Source organism: Callorhinus ursinus, unplaced genomic scaffold (assembly GCF_003265705.2).
Source record: "Callorhinus ursinus isolate GAN/ISIS: 27379988/994484 unplaced genomic scaffold, GSC_fseal_2.0 scaffold16, whole genome shotgun sequence".
Lineage (NCBI taxonomy): Eukaryota > Metazoa > Chordata > Mammalia > Carnivora > Otariidae > Callorhinus > Callorhinus ursinus.
This window is the reverse complement of record NW_027397078.1, coordinates 5,775,207-5,795,645: the sequence shown is the minus strand read 5'-3', so window position 1 is coordinate 5,795,645 and position 20,439 is coordinate 5,775,207. Positions and strand designations below refer to the sequence as shown.

At 45.1% G+C, this 20,439-nt stretch overlaps 1 long non-coding RNA gene across 1 annotated transcript in view; it reads right to left on the bottom strand.

Moving 5' to 3' along the window:
- LOC112812849 (uncharacterized) overlaps positions 1–20,439 on the bottom strand; it is a 51,330-nt gene that overhangs the window by 9,139 nt on the left and 21,752 nt on the right. Inside the window, exon 4 of the long non-coding RNA XR_003205377.2 lies at positions 18,875–19,034. This is a non-coding gene — a long non-coding RNA (uncharacterized lncRNA). The remainder of the gene's footprint in view (positions 1–18,874; positions 19,035–20,439) is intronic.

The window sequence follows — 20,439 nt, the reverse complement described above, 5'->3', positions numbered from 1 at the left end:
AAGAGAAATGACCCACATCAACAAAATCATGAATGAAAGAGGAGAGATCACAACCAACACCAAAGAAATACAAACAATTATAAGAACATATTAGGAGCAACTCTATGCCAGCAAATTAGATAACCTGGAAGAAATGGGTGCATTCCTAGAGATGTATCAACTACCAAAACTGAACCAGGAAGAAATAGAAAACCTGAACAGACCTATAACCACTAAGGAAATTGAAGCAGTCATCAAAAATCTCCCAACAAACAAAAGCCCAGGGCCAGATGGCTTCCCAGGGGAATTCTATCACACATTTAAAGAAGAATTAATACCCATTCTCCTGAAACTGTTCCAAAAAATAGAAATGGAAGGAAACCTTCCAAACTCATTTTATGAGGCCAGCATTACCTTGATCCCAAAACCAAACAAAGACCCCATCCAAAAGGAGAATTGCAGACCAATATCCTTGATGAACATGGATGCAAAAATTCTCACCAAAATACTAGCCAATAGGATCCAACAGTACATTAAAAGGATTATTCACCATGACCAAGTGGGATTTATCCCTGGGCTGCAAGGTTGGTTCAACATCCGCAAATCAATCATCATGATACAATACATTAACAAAAGAAAGAACAAGAATCACATGATCCTCTCAATAGATGCAGAAAAAGCATTTGACAAAGTACAGCATCCTTTCTTGATCAAAACTCTTCAGAGTATAGGGATAGAGGGTACAGACCTCAATATCATAAAAGCCATCTATGAAAAACCTACAGCGAGTATCATTCTCAATGGGGAAAAGCTGAGAGCTTTTCCCCTAAGGTCAGGAACACAGCAGGGATGTCCACTATCACCACTGCTATTCAACATAGTATTAGAAGTCCTAGCCACAGCAGTCAGACAACAAAAAGAAATCAAAGGCATCCAAATCGGCAAAGAGGAAGTCAAACTCTCACTCTTTGCAGATGATATGATACTGTATGTGGAAAACCCAAAAGACTCCACCCCAAACCTGCTAGAACTCATACAGGAATTCAGTAAAGTAGCAGGATATAAAATCAATGCACAGAAACCAGTGGCATTCCTATACACCAACAACAAGACAGAAGAGAGACAAATCAAGGACTCAATCCCATTTACAATTGCACCCAAAACCATAAGATACCTAGGAATAAATTTAACCAAAGAGGCAAAGGATCTGTACTCAGAAAACTATAAAATACTCATGAAAGAAATTGAAGAAGACACAAAGAAATGGAAAAACGTTCCATGCTCATGGATTGGAAGAACAAACATTGTGAACATGTCAATGCTACCTAGAGCAATCTACACATTCAATGCAATCCCCATCAAAATACCATCCACTCTTTTCAAAGAAATGGAACAAATAATCCTAAAATTTGTATGGAACCAGAAGAGACTCCGAATAGCCAGAGGAATCTTGAAAAGGAAAAGCAAAGCTGGCAGCATCACAATTCCAGACTTCCAGCTCTCTTACAAAGCTGTCATCATCAAGACTGTATGGTACTGGCACAAAAACAGACACATAGATCAATGGAACAGAATAGAGAGCCCAGAAATGGACCCTCAACTCTATGGTCAACTCATCTTTGACAAAGCAGGAAAGAATGTCCAATGGAAAAAAGAGAGTCTCTTCAACAAATGGTGTTGGGAAAATTGGACAGCCACATGCAGAAGAATGAAACTGGACCATTTCCTTACACCACACACAAAAATAGACTCCAAATGGTTGAAAGACCTAAACGTGAGACAGGAGTCCATCCAAATCCTAAAGGAGAACACAGGTAGCAACCTCTTCGACCTCAGCCGCAGCAACTTCTTCCTAGAAACATCGCCAAAGGCAAGGGAAACCAGGGCAAAAATGAACTATTGGGATTTCATCAAGATAAAAAGCTTTTGCACAGCAAAAGAAACAGTCCACAAAACCAAAAGACAACCGACAGAATGGGAGAAAATATTTGCAAATGACATATCCGATAAAGGGCTAGTATCCAAAATCTATAAAGAACTTATCAAACTCAACACCCAAAGAACAAATAATCCAATCAAAAAATGGGCAGACAACATGAACAGACATTTCTGCAAAGTAGACATCCAAATGGCCAACAGGCACATGAAAAAGTGCTCAACATCGCTCGGCATCAGGGAAATCCAAATCAAAACCTCAATGAGATACCACCTCACACCCGTCAGAATGGCTAAAATTAACAAGTCAGGAAATGACAGATGTTGGCGGGGATGTGGAGAAAGGGGAACCCTCCTACACTGTTGGTGGGAATGCAAGCTGGTGCAACCACTCTGGAAAACAGTATGGAGCTTCCTCAAACAGTTGAAAATAGAGCTACCCTACGATCCAGCAATTGCATTACTGGGTATTTACCACAAAGATACAAATGTAGGGATCCGAAGGGGTATGCGCACCCCAATGTTTATAGCGGCAATGTCCACGATAGCCAAACTGTGGAAAGAGCCAAGATGTCCATCGACAGATGAATGGATAAAGAAGAAGTGGTATATATACACAATGGAATATTATGCAGCCATCAAAAGGAATGAGATCTTGCCTTTTGCAACGACGTGGTTGGAACTGGAGGGTGTTATGCTGAGTGAAATAAGTCAATCAGAGAAAGACATGTATCATATGACCTCACTGATGTGAGGAATTCTTAATCTCAGGAAACAAAGTGAGCGTTGCTGGAGTGATGGTGGGTGGGAGGGATGGGGTGGCTGGGTGATAGACATTGGGGAGGGTATGTGCTATGGTGAGCGCTGTGAATTGTGCAAGACTGTTGGATCACAGATTGGTACTTCTGAAACAAATAATGCAACATATGTTAAGAAAAAAGAAAAAGAAGAAGATAGCAGGAGGGGAAGAATGAAGGGGAGTAAGTCGGAGGGGGAGACGAACCATGAGAGACGATGGACTCTGAAAAACAAACTGAGGGTTCTAGAGGGGAGGGGGGGGTGGGGGGATGGTTTAGCCTGGTGATGGGTATTAAAGAAGGCACATTCTGCGTGGAGCACTGGGTGTTATGCACAAACAATGAATCATGGAACACTACATCAAAACTAATGATGTAATGTATGTTGATTAACATAACAATAAAAAATTAAAAAACAAAAACAAAAAAATGTATGCAAATATCGTGTCATCAGGTTGTATACCTTAAATAGATGCAATTTTTGATTGTCATTTATACCTCTGTAAAGCCGGAAAAAAATCCTAAAATAAAAAAAAAAAAAGAAAGAAAGGAAGACTGATTTCCATATGCGGCTCATAAATTGGCCCATAAGGCCATGCCTAAAAGGGATTATTTTGATTTAACTTTCATTTGGATGTTTAAAATCTGGTCCTCATCTGAAGATTTTCAGTATGCATCCTTCAGAGCTATGGCTTATGTGTTTACACATTTTACTCTGCATCTGATACACCAGGGCAAAGAGAAAACACAAGGCCATGCTGGGACATGTGGGAACAGAAAGGGAGAGACCCCTGAGTGGGCTCCAGAGTGCACCCCCACCCCACGAATAGGCAGGAGGCTTTTACAGCCATGCACCTGTGCATCTGAGACCCCCTTCAGGTTTGTAGTTAGTGAGTCAGTATGAGTCTGCCATGCCACACCCACACCCTGGGACCCCTTCAGGGCTGAGGGAAATCTGAGAACACCCACAGCCACTGCCCTTAACCTGGTTGGGAGGAGAGAGGAGCAGAGTAACATTACATCACAAATGAGGGGGACTATTTTGGGGGGATCCCCTCCACACTCAAAATCTTCGGGATTACAAACCATTTATGAACAGAATGCTTCCTGATTGTTAAATAAGCGTGTCAGATTTTGTCAAATTTAACAAAACTGTGATTTCCATTCAGCTCCGTTTTCCTAGGTCCAAGGCTAGAAGGAAGAACCTGGGCTCAAGGTCAGTGCTGACTCCTCAGCCTGCGCAATATGACCTCGAGCTCCTTCCTCCTGTTTCCTCTGGTCACTCTTCCTCCCTCCCCCAGACACCTCTTTCCCGTCCCCACACCTGAAGAGCAAGCCTGCTAAGGCTGAGAGCTCTAGTAATGACTCTCCTGGACAAAACATTGTATTATCACTCCATGTTAAACAAACCCTCATAAAGCATGGAAGCAGCATTGCCCGTGCTCATGGCCACAAACTTCTGAGCATGTCAGAACATTTACCTTCATAAAACTAAGGTAACAGAATGACCCCAGCAAGTCTGGATATCTCACTTCCTCTCCGCACCATTTCACTTTGGTGATGACCCCTCCCGCTCTTCAGATACCAGACTCTCTCACTTTTTGTGTTGGACTCACGAGCGGCCCCTCAAGGACTGACTCTACCTCCCCGTATTTGTGTCCTGTATTCCCCTCCCACAATGCCTTTAAGTTTGGTCATGTAACCTGCTTTGGCCAATGGGACATTAGCAAACATGATGCCAGCGGGGTCTTGATAAATACTTGTGCGCTGGGAGTTACCTTCCTAGAACACTTCTTGGAAGATCATTCTCCACTGTGATGGAGCCCAGGTTAGACGACCAAAAGGATGTTGAGAGGACACAGTGTAGAGAAAGCCTGGAGCACGAGAGGCCAGCTTGGACATTCCCACCTCCACCAAGCTCCCAGCTGAATGCAGCCATCTGAGGGACCACAGCTATATGACATGTAGCAGAAGGTGGCCCCAGCTGAGCCCTGTCAACCCAGAGAATTGTGAGAAATGACGAATGGTTGTTGTTTTATGCCAAATTTTGGAGCGATTTGTTATGGAGTAGAAGGTAACTAAATTTCTCCTTCCCTTCCCCAGCCACAAACCGGGAAAGTGTAAGACACTGGTCTTCACATTTGGGAGTTGATTGCCTGGTCCAGCGTAGGTGTTCTGAAGGTATCTTAGCCAGTAATTCAAGTCCGCCTTTCTAATTGTGGGTTGGAAGGTGAGGTCACTTGGGGAAGGGTCTTTTCTTCACATGGATATGGTGAAAAAGGACTTCTTTAGCTACAGCTTCGAGGATTTCACTCTGGGGAGGAGCCAGGAAGAGAGAGGCTCCCTTGTCCGTCATGACTCCGTTCATCCCTTCCTCCTTACCTTTCCACTGACCAGCACCCATCCTTTATTTTCTTTAATCCTCAATCTTTTCATCCATTTTGCATTTTCTATTGCATTAGGAGATGTTCTTCTGGTGATTTCTTCGGTTTTTTCTTCCAGGTCTGTGTTCCTCCCCTCTCTGTCCTTCTCTGTGCCTGGAGGCTGACCACTATGGTGCTGCATTGGTGGGGCTCCCCGGACCTCTGGCTTCGAGTTGGGTTGGGCCAATGTGAGGCACTGACAGGAAGTCAGAGGGCTGGAGGGGAGAGGGCAGGAAATGTATTTCACCCCCTCCCTACCTCCCTGCCAAACCACAGCCTCCTTTATCAGCACTGCAGTGTCAGTAAGTAGCCTCTCTCCTACAGCTATAGCTCTCACTGGGTTCCAGGATCCTTGCCCTTCACCTGGCCCTTTAACTCTAGGGTGGTAATGGCTTCCCACTTTTGTTAGTCCTTGGGGTACACCCGCAACCTGTGGAGTTCCCTTAACCCTGTCCACAAATCTATAAATAGTTCTTTTCTCTTCGGTCATCCCTGCAGCGTGTCATCTGTTTTCCCGCAGGACCCCGACTGACAAAGATCTTAACTGACAGATGAACATACTGTATTTACTTTTAAACAATTAAAAAATTTCTCATTCATTAGAGATGTGCATGACCGTCAATATCTTCTCACCCCGGGGCTGAGTTGGTATCATTCCAGCCAAAAGCAGAGTTGCATAGCCAAATGGCCACTTTGTGTTTCGAGGGGTAAAGAGGATGTGCTGCTATCCCTAAGATGGAGTCCCCAGGACTGGGAAGAAGAGTGGTGTTTGCAGTTCTGTTGGGGGCGGAAGCCTGAACTCCATCTGGTTGGGAGATTGGGCTCTCCTAATGGGCCACAGTGGCCCGGGGCCGGCAATATTTCACTGTAATAAAGCCAGCAACAGCAGAGAGATGGAGGGGACCAGGGCCCTCAAAGGGCTTTGAAGAGGCAAAGGGGTGGCGGCCATGCAAGAGCAGGCTGACCAACACCAGGAGTGGCTTCCGGGCATCCAAGAGGACAGACTGTAAGCCACTGTGGGGTGTGGGGAATGGTTGACACACACGAAGGATGCCAGGCCCCTTGCCCATCTGGCTGTTAAGTCATTTTAAATTTAATTTGGGGAAAGTTGATGTGATAGCGCTGGATCCCTGAGGGTTGTAGAGTGGATTTTGGAGAACTGCTTTGTATTGACTATTTTTTTTTTTCACTGATGGACATGGTTATGGTTTTATTCAAAAATCTCTTTCATGTGAAATAAGATTCTATAAATACATAGTCACCTGAAATCTCTTCTGTAAGTCATAAGGCAGTCTCGAACAGGAGGGCATATGTTTTAAAGCTCAGTTGAGATCAGTGATCTGATCGGGCCCAGCCACGGGCAGTTGATGGAAAAAAAGCACAAGTTCAATTCCTGGAGGTTGGGTTTTTGCTTTGACTTTCATGTGTAACACACGGAATTGCAGGATAGAGAATTTGAAAGGATATTGTTAAATGTTGGGGTGGCAAGGAAGGAAGGTAGGAAGGTGGAAGGAAGAGGAAAAAAAGGGGGGAAAAGTTGTTGAAAAAAATATAAAATATTTTGCATAGGGAGGTTACCAAAAGATATCTCTCTAGAAACATGGCCACAGCCTCCGCATGTGGATCATCGTGGCAAAAGAATAGGGGCTTGAGTGTCGGCTCTGACAGTCCTAATCTCCCTACTCCACTCATTCCACGATAACTTCCATAAAGTCTTGAGTGGTGCATTTTTTTCTTTATTTCCATATTACAAATTAGAACTTCCAAACTGGAACCAGGGAATAAAACTGTAAATGTATAGAGAGATCACTATAGACCAGGAGGTGCCATACATAATCTCCCTGAATCTTCGAAGCAACTCTAAGCAATAGATATCATGGCCTCCGAGTTGCAAATAAGGAAACTGAAGCCTAGATCAATGAAGTGCTTGATGCCTCATGGCCAGAAGGCAGTGGGGTTGGGGTTTGGGTCCAAGTCCACGCTTTTTCATCTTTTCTGCGCTGTCTTCTAGATTGGAAATGGGAGAAAGAAGGCTGGGGGTGGGAATCAAGTAATTGGCATTCTGGGGGAAGCTGGTTTATGTAAACTTTCCTTTTTTAATTTTTTTTAAAGATTTTATTTGTTTATTTTAGAGAGAGAGCATGCGTGCAAGCCAGCAGGGCGAAGGGCAGAGGGACGGAGAATCTCAAGCAGACTCCCCATTGAACACGGAGCCTGAGACTCGGGGCTTGATCTCACCCCACCCCAAGATCATGACCTGAGCTGAAACCAAGAATCGGACACTTAACCTACTGAGCCACCCAGGTGCCCCAGATTTATGTAAATTTTTAAATATCTCCTTTTTAAAAAAATCCTGTTTTGTTTATTGGTAATAAACACCAACTCTGTATTGGTTTTAATAGTGACTTTTGACTACAGACAAAACACTTAATTAGGAGCAAAAACAGTAGTTTGGGGGACGGATTCTCATTCCACCAAGTTAGTTGGGTAATCCAACCACCTCTTCCTGTTTCACCTTCCCATTCCTTGATGGGCTCTTTGCAGGGACCACCAGCCTTGCTTCATTTCAATTAGTTTTGAGAAATGTTTTCGGTGCCTGTGTATCAAGGCATTAACATCAGAAACTACAGAAACAAAATGATTTAGATATTCATGCATAACATTTGGCATGAATTCTGGGACAAAAATCTCCTCTTCCTGCTGAAAAAGCATGTGGATAAATTTGAAGATGCTAATTTGCATGGAATGTGAAAAATAAATAAACTCCCAGCATGCCGTGAGTTGGATCGAATTTTCTTCTCCATCTCTCCGATGGAGACAGTCCAGTTCTAACCTGCTCCACTCACCATGTCAATACGAGTTGATCTATCTTTGCTGCCTCTCTTTTCAGGGACACAGAGAGACAGAATCCAGGGCACAGGGGAATTTGCCCTGTCCATTCTGGGCATATAAATCTGTGCCAGATCAATAAAGAGAGAGGAATAAAAAGGAGGTCAGATAACTGAAAATGACAAAGCGTCATATGCTCGACCTAGTTGACCTCTGGTCTATTCCTTATTTCCTTATTTCTGGTCTATTTCTTATTTAAGATCATGGCCCATGACCTTTGCCATGGAAATTGGGTCAGGGTGGCAAGGTGTATTTTGAATGTATTATTCATCTCTGGTAATATTCAGAGCAGTTTGCTGAGCCGGGTGCAGCAAAAATCTGCTTCTGGAAGTGAATTGTTAATTTCTTCTGGATCACTTCAAGCAGATATACGCAAAGACTTAGTTATTCATGTAAATCAAATCACAGGTGTGAAAATGAAGCAGTGGGAGTCTAGGTGCGTGTTAATGAGCATTAATGTCTGAGGAAAACAGTGTCAGTTTATTTTTTAACGTCTGTTTGACTTTCAAAGCTGAGAATGTGGGAAAACTCAGGATGCTCGCATGTGCGAATGTGGCGAAATTCACAAAGGGGACTAGGGTGATGAATCCACTGCAGTGACATCCCATTGCTCATCTCTCCACTCCTCTCTCTGCTCAAGAGCAGCTGCCTGGGGTGGGGGTGGGGGGTGCAGAAGAACGAGAAAAAATATGTTTGGTTCCAGGTGAAAAGCATAATTAAAGCTGTATCGGCAGATATATTTGCAGTAGCATGGTCCCTGGAACCAGTGTCCAGTGGTGTGCTGGTAAATATCTAACAAATGCGTCTCCAGGAACTAAAAATCCCTGCTCTGTAATGGCTGCCAATTTCCATAGTATAAATACTCCTACCATGGTCAATTTCAAGCTACCAACCTGACCTCACTCCATGCAGATTTGGGAAGAAATGTGAAGCTGGCCCCAGGACACTAGAGCGTGACCCTTCCCTCCTCCATTCCCAGGTGCTCCACTTAAAGGGGGCGCTCCGTTGAGTGATAGGAAATTGACCAGCTTCTGTTTCAGAAGTTAAACGACAGATCAATCCTCTGGATATTTTTGCTCACACTGGCTCATTTACCTCAAACACTTTCCCCTCTTCATCTTGAGCTCTACTCCTCCATCAGGTCTGTGTAGAAATTTTCCCAAGCTCCCAACCTTAAAGCTAGGTGAGGTGTCCCCCACCCCCACCCCCACTACAACTCTGGGGTTTCTACCCAGACAACATTCTATTGTAAGAACCTGTTTACTGCCCTGGGGGATCCTTGAAAACAGGGCCTGATCCCCTTCACAGTAATGTGCCTTGAAATTCAGCACAGAGTAGGGGGCTTAACAAATGCTTATTTATCCATTGAAGCAGGGAGGCGGGGGAAGAGAAAGCCTAAGGGAAGGACCTTGAATAACTATCCTCAAGCTGCTTTCGCCCGAGAAAATAGTTAAACAGTAGATAGAGTCAGAAAAACACTCTTGCGGTTTGAAATGTGTTAATTTATTTTATCACTTTGATTACAAATCATTATTTAGCTATCTTAGCATTTCCATGAGGGCTTTATAATGCGGCTTTGGACAGAGACTTCCTGGTGTGAAGTCTATTCCTCAACTCACAAGCTCTGTAACTTTGGGCCCAGGCTCTGTACTTTTTCTGTGCCTTAATTTCCTCTTCTGCAAAACGGGGAGAATCATAGTATATAGCTCAAAGACTCTTCTTGTTCTCTGTATTTTCTGTCAGTCGATTTGTTTAACCGGGGCAGGGAGGTGAGAGGTCTTCCCCAAGCCATAAACACCTAACTCAAGAATGCCCCATACACATGAACAGCCAGCCATTTGTTCCTTACCTGTCCCTTTGCCTGCTCGCCCAGTGACTGAGCCAGTTAGTAACTACAGTGATGGGCACCGGGGCCAATGGTGCTGGGCCCCGGGGCCAATGGTGCTCGGCCACCGCCTCCTTCCTTGCCTTTTAGATCACGCGCATCTTAGTTCACTCCAAATTGGGCAATCCTGCTCCTCTTCTTTGTTCCTTCTAGCTTCGTCTTTTTCTGCTACTTCACGTGCTCTCTGTTGATTCTCTCATCCCTCACCTACGTTTTCTCCCTCTCATCTGTGAGCTGCAAATACCCCCTTCACACGGGTCATGCATTGACGCGAAGGAGACAGTGCAATAAAGCAAAATAGAAAATCATCATAATTAACCTCTAGAGACCTTTAAACAAACGTGGAAGACCCCTCAGTCACCCTTTACCTTTTCAAATGCTTCCAAGCATGCTTTTCTCCCAAAACTCAGCATTCTAAATCATTCAAATCAAAACACGTATTTAAAATTTTTTTTTCCATAACAACTCATTTTGCAAAAGCCTCGTTTCCAACGAAATGTATACTATTTGTGTTAGTAATATTCTAGCTAAAAATCGTGTGCTAAAAATATCCTAACACGATTCCGACTAACGTGCACATTATTATTAGTGTTGTTTTTCTTGGGGGGATGCAGAACAAGCTGGAAACCTGAGCACCCCAATAGCATTGCTTCTAGGGGAGAATATCGTAGGGTGCAAACTATTCGTAAATTTAGATCTCCTTGGCTATGCTGTCAATTGGGTAGTTTAAATTATGTGTTTCTTTTGTCATTTGGTGTCTTTTTTAGACCCAGGGAAGCCTGGGTGAAGAGAGATGACCCCAAGCATCACATATACACTGAAACTCAGGGCACAGTCTTTTCAAGAGGCATGTGATTTTCTCCAAGGAAACAATCCTTTGCTTTTGTAAGATAATCTGTTCAAAACGTGTGGAGAGTGAGTACAGCGGGACCCAGCAGGATGTGTGTTTTGCTGAATATCAGCATGTTGATCCTAGACACAAAGCTTATCTGCTTTGCTCCAAAAAACATATTTCTGAGCTTTTGTGAAATTGGATGGCAATCAATCGGGGGGGGGGGGGTGGCGAGCTCCACGCTGGCTCACCGTGAACACTGTTTAACTGGAGAGCTAGTTTATTGGAAGGGCACCCGCCTTTTAGAAGTCCAAACTGAGTTCAGCTATTTCTTATCCAGGGACCTTTAAACTTGTTTTTTTTTTTTTTTTTTTTTTTTTTAAATCTTCTTAGTGCAGGAATAACCCCTTTAGGACTCCAAAGATATAGTTACTGTATAAGTCACATAGTCGTGACATTGAATTAAGACATATTGGTAGGCTGGCCAGAAAGTCTAATATAAGTCTGCATGAGGAGTGGAATCCTGGGGTGTCATTCTTAATGATAGTTACCTGGAGAAGAAGCATTTCTTTAGATCAGAAGCCAAACCTGAAAGCTAAGGTTCTAGGAGGTAGAAGAAACTTGGTACGTGCAATCAAGTTACCTTGAAAAGTTCTGGGTGATGGGCCACTAAATACAGTTGGGCAGGTTGTTCACTGAACAAGGGTGCCTGGTTGAAGGAGTAAATAAAGGCTGAAATCCACCCTGCCCTTTGCTCTCCAAGACAAGAACTGCACCTGCCCAGAGAAGGCAACTTGGTCAAATTGATGCAAAGTGCCTTATAGGCTAGCCAATGCCCTGGGTGGCAGGCTTCATGATGGCACCGGCCACATGGCAACAGTAGTGGAGATATAAAAAGGTAAGGCAGGAGCTGGATAATTTGGGCTTCAGGACACAAATTCCACCAACGCCACCCATGAAGGGAACTCTGGCTAATAGCCCTGGAAATGAACCATACAAACTAAAGTCAAAAACCCTATTTTGTGAACATTGAACCACTATCTGTGTTTATTTCCTTTGTTTTTCCTTAGAATTGTATAAAACTTGTATGAAAGTTCCAGTCAGTCTTCATCGTGTTTAGAGGAATCATGGGAACGGTTTTGTTTGACGTTTGGGTCACACTTTCAGAGAGTCATCTGGCCCCAGGGCCCAGACGCATGGTAATGGAAGTAATTAGAACTGCCCCCCTTCACCCCCACCCCTCCCAGGGGGTCTTATAGACTTCAGCCTATTTGGGAATACTTTGGTTTGATTTTCTTTTTAATTAAGGGAAGTTAGTAGAATTTCTTTAGGTGTTTTATGGCGGTGGGGGCAGGGGGAATGCTGAGGACCCTCCAGCCAACCCCATAGATGATTCTCTTTGGGGCGGAACAAGAGAAAGGGTCCAGAAAGAGAGTGATAAAATACTAGTATTTTTGTGTGCATCTTCAAGACACTGCATAATACTGTGACATTCATTTCAGCCTGTAGGAGACTCAGGAGCTCACTCTACCAACCATCTGAGTAAGAAGCCACTTGTTTGGGTGCCTTCAACTCATAAAGTTGTGGGAAAAAAACTGTATTTTCTGTCAGAAAATTTGCCCTTTTTAGCACCATTGAGGCTTCCAGTGGGGCCTTGAAATCATCACACAGTTGCCAAGCACATGAAAGGAGTCAACCCTGAGAGCAAGGACTTGCTTTTTCTCTTCCCCATTGGGATAGGATATCTCTGAGTTATATTATGATGGCACCCAAGAATGCTCCGGAATTTTAGAGATGAAGGTGGATAGCCTGTCTTGTCAAAAAAATGTCTCCTATGGCCCATGTACAGATTCCCTGGACTCAGTGAGAGCTGTCTTTAACTTTCAGTACGTTGCTCGAAGGCCAGAGAAAGAACAATGCTTTGGATTGTACCGGACCCTACGCTTGATGTGCACTGTGGCCTCGGGAAGGCCCAAAGCTCCCCAGTACTGCTACTTGCCATTTCTTAATTTAAAAAAAAAATTTTAAATTTATCTTAAAAATGTTTTTAAGTTAATTTAAATTTTTTAAAATTAAACTGAAAACAGTTTTAAAAATTGTAGCAAAACACACATAATGCGAAATATGCCATCATGACCATTTTTAAGTGTGCAGTCCACATCGTTGTGAAACAGTCACCACCACCCATCTCCAGAACTCCTTTTGTCTTCCCAAACTAAAACTCTGAACCCATTAAACAATAACTCCCCGTTCCTCCCTCCCCCCCCACCCAATCCCTGGAAAAGACCACTCAGCTTTCTGTCCCTATGAGTCTGAGTAGGTGCCTCATATATGTGGAATCCTACAGTATTTGTAATTTGGGGACTGGCTTATTTCACTTAGCATAATGTCCTCAGATTCATCCATGAGGGAGAATGTGTCAGGATTTCATTCCTTTTTATGGCTTAGTATTACTCCATACACACACACACACACACACACCCCACACACACACCTTGCTTACACAGTCTTCCATTGATGGACATTTAGGTTGCCTGCATCTCTTGGCTACTGTGAATAACGCTGCTATGAACATGGGTGCACAAATATTCCATCAGGACCCTGCTGTCAATTCTTTTGGGTATATATGAAGAAGTAGGATTGCTGGATCATATGGTAATTCTATTTTTAATTTCTTGGGGAACTTGTCCTGTTGTGCACAGTGGTTGTACAAACACCACTCTCCATTGGGAGCCATGTATCTTCTGGGGACCTCTTGGAAGTTTCCACCCATGAAGACGATCATCTTGGTCATTTCCAGCTGTCTTTGCCCCTCCCTTCCTCCTTCACCCAAAGCAGGACATCGAGGCAGAAGGTTGGCTTCAATGACGGTTTTGTTTCTTGAATTGGGCAAAAGATGTTCAAGTTCCCATAGTGGTATATAGGTTGGCCCACGTTCTCGCTCTCCTTGGGGGTGTTCTGACCGAGACTGTTGTCTGAAGTCCTGGTAACAATCCCTTGGCTTTGCCCTTTACAATGGCTCCTTTCATTTCAGGATCAAAAAGACTTCTCTCCCAAGCAACTGTGATGCTTATCCTTTTATGATAGTGGAGGAACTGAAGGGTAGAACATTTAAATGACTTGCCCGGGATGAGTCAGAGATTCGATGGCTGAGCCAAGAGGGAAAGCCAAGAGTCTGTGCCCCATGTCTGAATCCTCAGCCTGCACTTGTTCGGAGGAGCGGGTGGATCCAGAGAGGGCCGTGGTTTCCAAAAGCTGTCCTCTGAGGGACTAACAGGTTGGCCAGATCCAGCTGAAGAGAACAAGCGGCATTTGACGCCGGGCCTAGCCTACCAAGGACAGTCGAGTCTGATCTTGGACAGAGAAAAGTAGCTCAAGGGAGGTTATTTTCCAGGGGGAGGAGTAAGGGAGAACTCTCTTGAGACTGTTATAAACAAGTAGGAAAGCAGGCCAACTTCAGGTTGGCAAAAGGATGCTCCTTAAATCCGGCTTCCTCAATTAAAATGCATGTCTGAGGGTTCGGGGAAGGGTAGCAACCGATGAAAAGTTACGGGTGCATCTTGGCTTTACTGTGGCATTCTGGTCTGGTAAAAGTAAACATGGGTGATATGGATCAGCAAGGCCACCCATCTCTGGCGCCCAGTGAGCACAGACTCTGGTTCTAGTAAAAGACTCCCTTCATCCTGTTGTTCGAGAGGGTATACAGAACTCCCTGAGGGATTCTGTACAATTCCTTTGAGTTGCCTACAACATCCCTATATTCAAGCATTTTGCATTTTCTAGGTTATGTAACAACAACAACAGCAACAACAGAATGCGCCCAACTACCGTAACATTTGCTCATTCGCTGTGACGTGATGGTCATTGTATATCATTTGCAGTGATACGGAGGAGAAAACACTCCTTTCTCACAGAAACGCTGCATAAACAGAGCTGTAAATCTTCCAAACGAACATATCGTTCTTTCTATTGTATGTCTCTGGAAAATGTTCAACCCAGTTGGGGTCATGTGGGCTCTGTAAAAGTTACAAACGGGTTAGACCTTGTCCTTCCAGAGGCCACGCAGAAGTTAGAGACGGAGGAGACCAGATGGGCTCTTCCAGACTTTTCCTGTTGTATAGTCCCTATGCACGCAAAACAACAGGAGAATGTGTTTTAAGTGATTGATTTTGATAAGGGTGTTGGGGCCACGTGAGTCTCTTTCTGGTCCATAAATCCCCCCATAAAAGAGAGACTCCAGTGGGAGAGCTTTCCATCTTTTAAGAGATTTTCGGAAACGTTTCTCTCCCCACAAGAGAAGCCGGCACAGAGCCGGTCCCCGGGGGGCAATGGAGACAGTGGGCTGAGGGCCCCTCATGCTGGAAAGACTCGGGGGGGGGCACGAGAGGGCGGCAGGCGATGTCTCTACCAGCAGGCACTAAAAATAGTTGGAGACATGGGCAACTGTGTGCTTGCTCTCATTTTCAAGGCCAGGTGGGTGGTGCTGCACCTTCTCCTCCCGCACATCCCTTCAAGCTACAGGCCTTTTTGTGGTTTTAATCTCCCTCAAGGCTGTCTGAGGGTTGTTTTAACCTCTTTTTAAGTTAATAAAAATGCTGTGTTTGGAAGATAAGGAAAGAAGGGAGGGAAGGGAGTGTTTGTTTGGTCCTAGGGTTTAAGCGCCTTGCCCCTGAGCCCCCTTGATTTTTTTTTAAGGTCATATTCAAGCCTGTGTTGCAAATCCCCTCCAAGAAGACTATCCAATGGGCTTCGCAACGGGCTGTCTGTGAACATTTTGTACTGGCAGTTACCTGATTGACCACGGAGTGGCAAATCTCGAGCAGGAAATCGGTTACATGCGAGTGCCTCCCTTCCCAAAAGCCTTCAGCAGAATGTAGAGCCAGATGAATGATGGTAGCCTTGTCACGAGGCCCAAACTGGTCACAATGCCGCCATGCATCATGAATGGCTTCCCAGCTTGGCGTAAACCCGGCTTTCCATGTTTATTACTTATTTGTTATGGGAGCCGAAGGAACAAAGCAAAATGCATCCTGCGCAACATCCAGGATGGGGCATGCAGGATCACGAAAGCCTGAGAAAAGGCTGCTATGTCTCTCCCTGTCCTGAAGCCTTTTCCTTTTCCTTCTTGTTTGAGAGAAGTTCCCCAACTTTGTGGCAACTGCCTTTGATTTATGCTCCCCAAGCTCAAAAAGAAAAACATCCGTTTTCTCCAAATTATTTTGATGCTCTTTCCCCTCCCGAAGAAAGCCTTTTACATGGCTCTGGCTTCACGAAGCCCTTGGAACTCTAAGTAGGACAAGAATTAGTATTGACTCAGCTTGGCAGGTAGGCTGGGGGGGCGGGGGGAGGTGGGGGGGCTCTCCCAGGTGCTCCCTACGGCAGGAATTGGACTCTCCCTGGAGTAACAAGACGCAGACTAACCCGCGGGATCTCCACACCAGCGCTTTTCAGCTTGGGCTTCAACGTCATTTCTCTTCTCAGCAACTCTGGCCCCCTTATGGGCCTGGGACGTCCAAGGAGAGCCAGGCTAACTTTTCGGGAGCTGGCCCAAACTACTTTCCAAGAAGAAAATCACATGAAAGATAGTTCCAACGACCAGGGTGCCTTCTCCCTCCCTCCATTTCATTGGGACGCTGAGAAGCTATTAGTGACCTGAGCTGTCCCCAAATGGGAATCCAAATAACTAACTTGTCAGGGAAGCGAGCCTGACTGAGGTCAACGGGCTCCTTATATTTTCGTTCCTAAGTGCTCTGCGAGTCTTTGTTTTCTGTGCCAATTAGTCCATCGTGGTATGTATCTCATGTACAGAACACACTCATAAATCTAACTGGAAGCCAGAATGTGGCACAACCATTTGATTATGGGAAAAATCTATTTGATTTATGAGGTCTTACGACCCAACGAACCGTATTGTGCTTTCTTCTCCACTGCCTGGCTTAACTGTGTTGGCAATGCGGTCCCTCCCTCGGCCTGACAATCATAGGACTTGGGGCCTGCCTCGAGCAGCAACACGGGTCAGGGAGACAAGGGTGGAGAGCAGGAGGAAGAATTGCTCTTTAATTACTGCTAATTTGAATATTAAATTATTTCCCCATGAAAACAGCTAGATTCAGCAGTCTGTGGCTCGGGCCACATTTTTCCGTTAATGTGACCGGGAGTTCTGCTGGGTAAGAACTCTGAGAAAGCCCATGCTCGAGTAAATGTCCTGGGAAGTCTTGTGACTCAGAGGCAGGGTGCCATTTCCAAAAGGGACATCATTACAGAGGTCTCACAATTCAGCTACTTGAAGGGGGCATTCGGTCTAGCGAGCACATCAAATAAATTATGATTCCTCTGAGAATCTGTGCTTCCCTGTCTATATTTCTGGCCTCTTGAGTGGCGTTTTAGGGGAGGCTAGTGATTTCTTTTGCTGGGGTTTCGGGAGCAGAAAGGGACTTTGCTTCGATCCGGATGACTCATGTGGGTTAACCCAAAGTGGGGGAAACTTCTCCTCCTCCCACTCAGGTGCAAAGTGGCCCACCCACGAACGCTGCTTTCAAAGGAAGTTTGACAAAGTGATCTGTGCTCCTGTCATCTGCACAGAGGGCCCAGCCCCAGGGCATGCTGGGAACTTCTGGTCCAAGAAAGGCACCAGCCAACAAGGGCTAGGGTGGAAAACAAGGAGGAAACCTTCTGGGGCCAGCAAGTGTGTCTCTCTCTGCAAGGGGTATATGTCAGAGCAAATCTCTAAATCTAAATGGGCAGAGCAAACTCAGGTCTGGCCAAACGTGGGGCAGGGATTCGACGAGGCTCCCAAGCAGCAGTATTTTTGGTGTTTATCAAAGCGGACGCAAATGAGCCTGAAAGATGGGACCAGGTTTGGGGAAAGGAGCTGGCAGAAACTCTGCTACACTGGAAGCTCCGTGAGAGCAGAGGTCCCATCTGGTTTTGTTTACACGTTCCCCTGTGCCCAGCAGGGCCGGGCACACATGAGGGGCTCAATAATAATGGGTGGAATGAATAAGATGATTGGGGCTGCCCAACTGGTCAAGCTAGAGCGCTAATGGGTATAATAATAGTCATAACCATTTCAAAGGGTACTTGTTAACAGGTAGGGTGACAGTAGTTTAGTTAATGCAGTGGTGGGGCGCCTGGGTGGCTCAGTTGTCAAGCGTCGGCCTTCGGCTCAGGTCATGATCCCAGGGTCCTGGGATCGAGCTCCGCATCGGGCTCCCTGCTCTGCAGGAAGCCTGCTTCTCCCTCGCCCTCTCCCCCTGCTTGTGTTCCCTCTCTCGCTGTGTCTCTCTCTGTCAAATAAATAAATAAAATCTTAAAAAAAAAAAACAAATGCATGTCAGTGGCACATGATGACTCCCCTTGGTATGTCTACTAATAGAAAAAGAGGCTGTATCCAGTCCTTCCAATGATTGGTGAGGCAGCTCCCCTGTCAAGCCAAGCCTCCATTGATTCCAGGGTGTAGCGGGGCCCAGCCCACAGACGGGTGGGCGTCAGACTGGCAGGGACCAGCGTCAGACTGGCAGGGACCAACAGACACAAACGTTCAGGCCTGAGCCAAGTCCCAACATGGCCACTGTTCCTCACTTCTGTGCGGCCGTGTAGTTAAGAGTTGAGGCTTTTGAGTCAGAGAGTCAGGTTCAAATCCCTGCTCTGCTGCTTATGTTCTTTGTGACCCCAGGCAAGTTCCAAAATTCTCTGACCTTCAGATCCCTTGTCTGTAAAATGATGATGATAATAACACTTACTGAAGGGTTGTTGTGAGGACTAGATGAGAAAATGTTAACTTTCCAGCACTGGAGCTGGCCCATGGGAAGCACTCAACAATGGTAGCCATGGCGAGTACTGTTATCACCTAGACGTGCTGTGAGCTCTGTCTTATTCTTCTCATAATTCGCATGCTTAGATCCCTGAGACAATGCCTTATATAGAGTGTTTAATAACTGCACATGCTTGGGCGCCTGGTTAAGCTTCCGACTCTTGGTTTCGGCTCCTGTCATGATCTCAGGGTCGTAGGATCGAGCCCCAGGTTGGGCCCCATGCCGAGAGCAGAGTCTATGTAAGACTCTCTCTCCCTCTCCCACTGCCCCTCCCCCCCTAAAGTAAGTAAATAAATCTTTAAATAATTGCACACGCTTACCTGTTCCTCCTTTCTTTACCTCTTCTGCTGGGCTGGCAGTCAGCTGCAGAGTTAAGCTCCACTTTCAGCTTCAGGTCCAGCTGGCTCAAGGGAGCTCCAAGTATGTCTCATTTTCTTTCTGGGATCAGTGGCTAGTGAGGGCATGTCTTTCTCATGGTGTCTGAAGCACAAGCATGTAAGCCAAATCATACAGGCCCATTTCAAGCCCCTGCACAAGTCACATTTGCCAATGTCCCATCAGTGAAGCATGTCACACGGCCAAATCTAAACTCAAAGTGTGAGGAAATACACTCTGTGGGAAGGACCACAAAGCCATACAGCAAAAGTCATAGTTAGAGGGAGGGGTGAAGAATCAGGACCAATAATCAGAAAGCCTCCCCTGATGATATCCCAAGATATTAAATCCCACTTCTAGATATTAAATCTCAATCCATAATCATAACTTTTAGCCAGCCTGGGTCATTTCACCACAACTCTTTTTAGAGCTTCAGAAGTCACCCTTATCTCTCCACCATCAAGAAGTGTGAAGCAAGTTTTTGGAGGACAGGTCCAGAGAGTATTTGAGTGATGACCAAAACATATCTAAAATCTGGGGCCCCTGAGTGGCTCAGTCGGTTAGGCGTCTGACTCTTGGTTTTGGCTCAGGTCATGATCTCATGGATCGTGAGATTGGCGGCATGGCTCCGGGTTCAGCAGGGAGTCTGCTTGAGAGTCTCTCCCTCTGCCCCTCTCCCCTTTCTCTCTCTCTCAAATAAATAAATCTTTAAAAAAAAATATATCTGAGGGGCACCTGGGTGGCTCAGATTGTTAAGCGTCTGCCTTCAGCTCAGGTCATGATCCCAAGGTCCTGGGATCGAGCCCCACATCGGGCTCCCGGCTCAGTGGGGAGTCTGCTTCTCCCTCTCTCTCTGTCTGCTGCTCTCCTGCTTATGCTTTCTCTGTCCCTCAAAATAAAATCTTTAAAATATGTGTGTGTGTGTGTGTGTGTGTGTGTGTGTGTGTGTGTGTGTGTATATCTGAAAGTCACATAACTTTTAGCCCTGTATCTCTCCAGAATGGGTTCGCAGTAACAATTTCTAACTCCCTACACACAATCAAAAGAAATTTATACAGATTTCTTCCCTTTCTGTGTTAACGCTTAATCCCCCAAAACCCAGATATCTGAAGGTAGATAGCACATCAGGCCCCTTGCATGACTGCATTTGATAGGTGTGGCAAACAGATCCACCAAGGAAGTCAAGAGTGGGTGACTCTATTATAAACAACATTTGGAGGGCTCAGTTTACTTTTTATTCTTTATTGGATTTCATAAGAGTGGACAGTTCTATGCTCTGTCATAGATTATTTGCTTTTCTAAACACACTTTTTACAGTAAATTAAGAAGCATTTTACTCAATAGGACACTTTCTGAATCTCCAGTGGGAGTATTCTTGCCCAAAGGGGAGCTAGTATTGTTAAAGTTGTCTTCATGAATTGCACTTGAGGTCAAATTAAAAACAGCCTTTGGAGCTCAAGTACAGAATCATAGAAATCATAGGCTTTGAAGGAAAAATAGCTCTTTTACT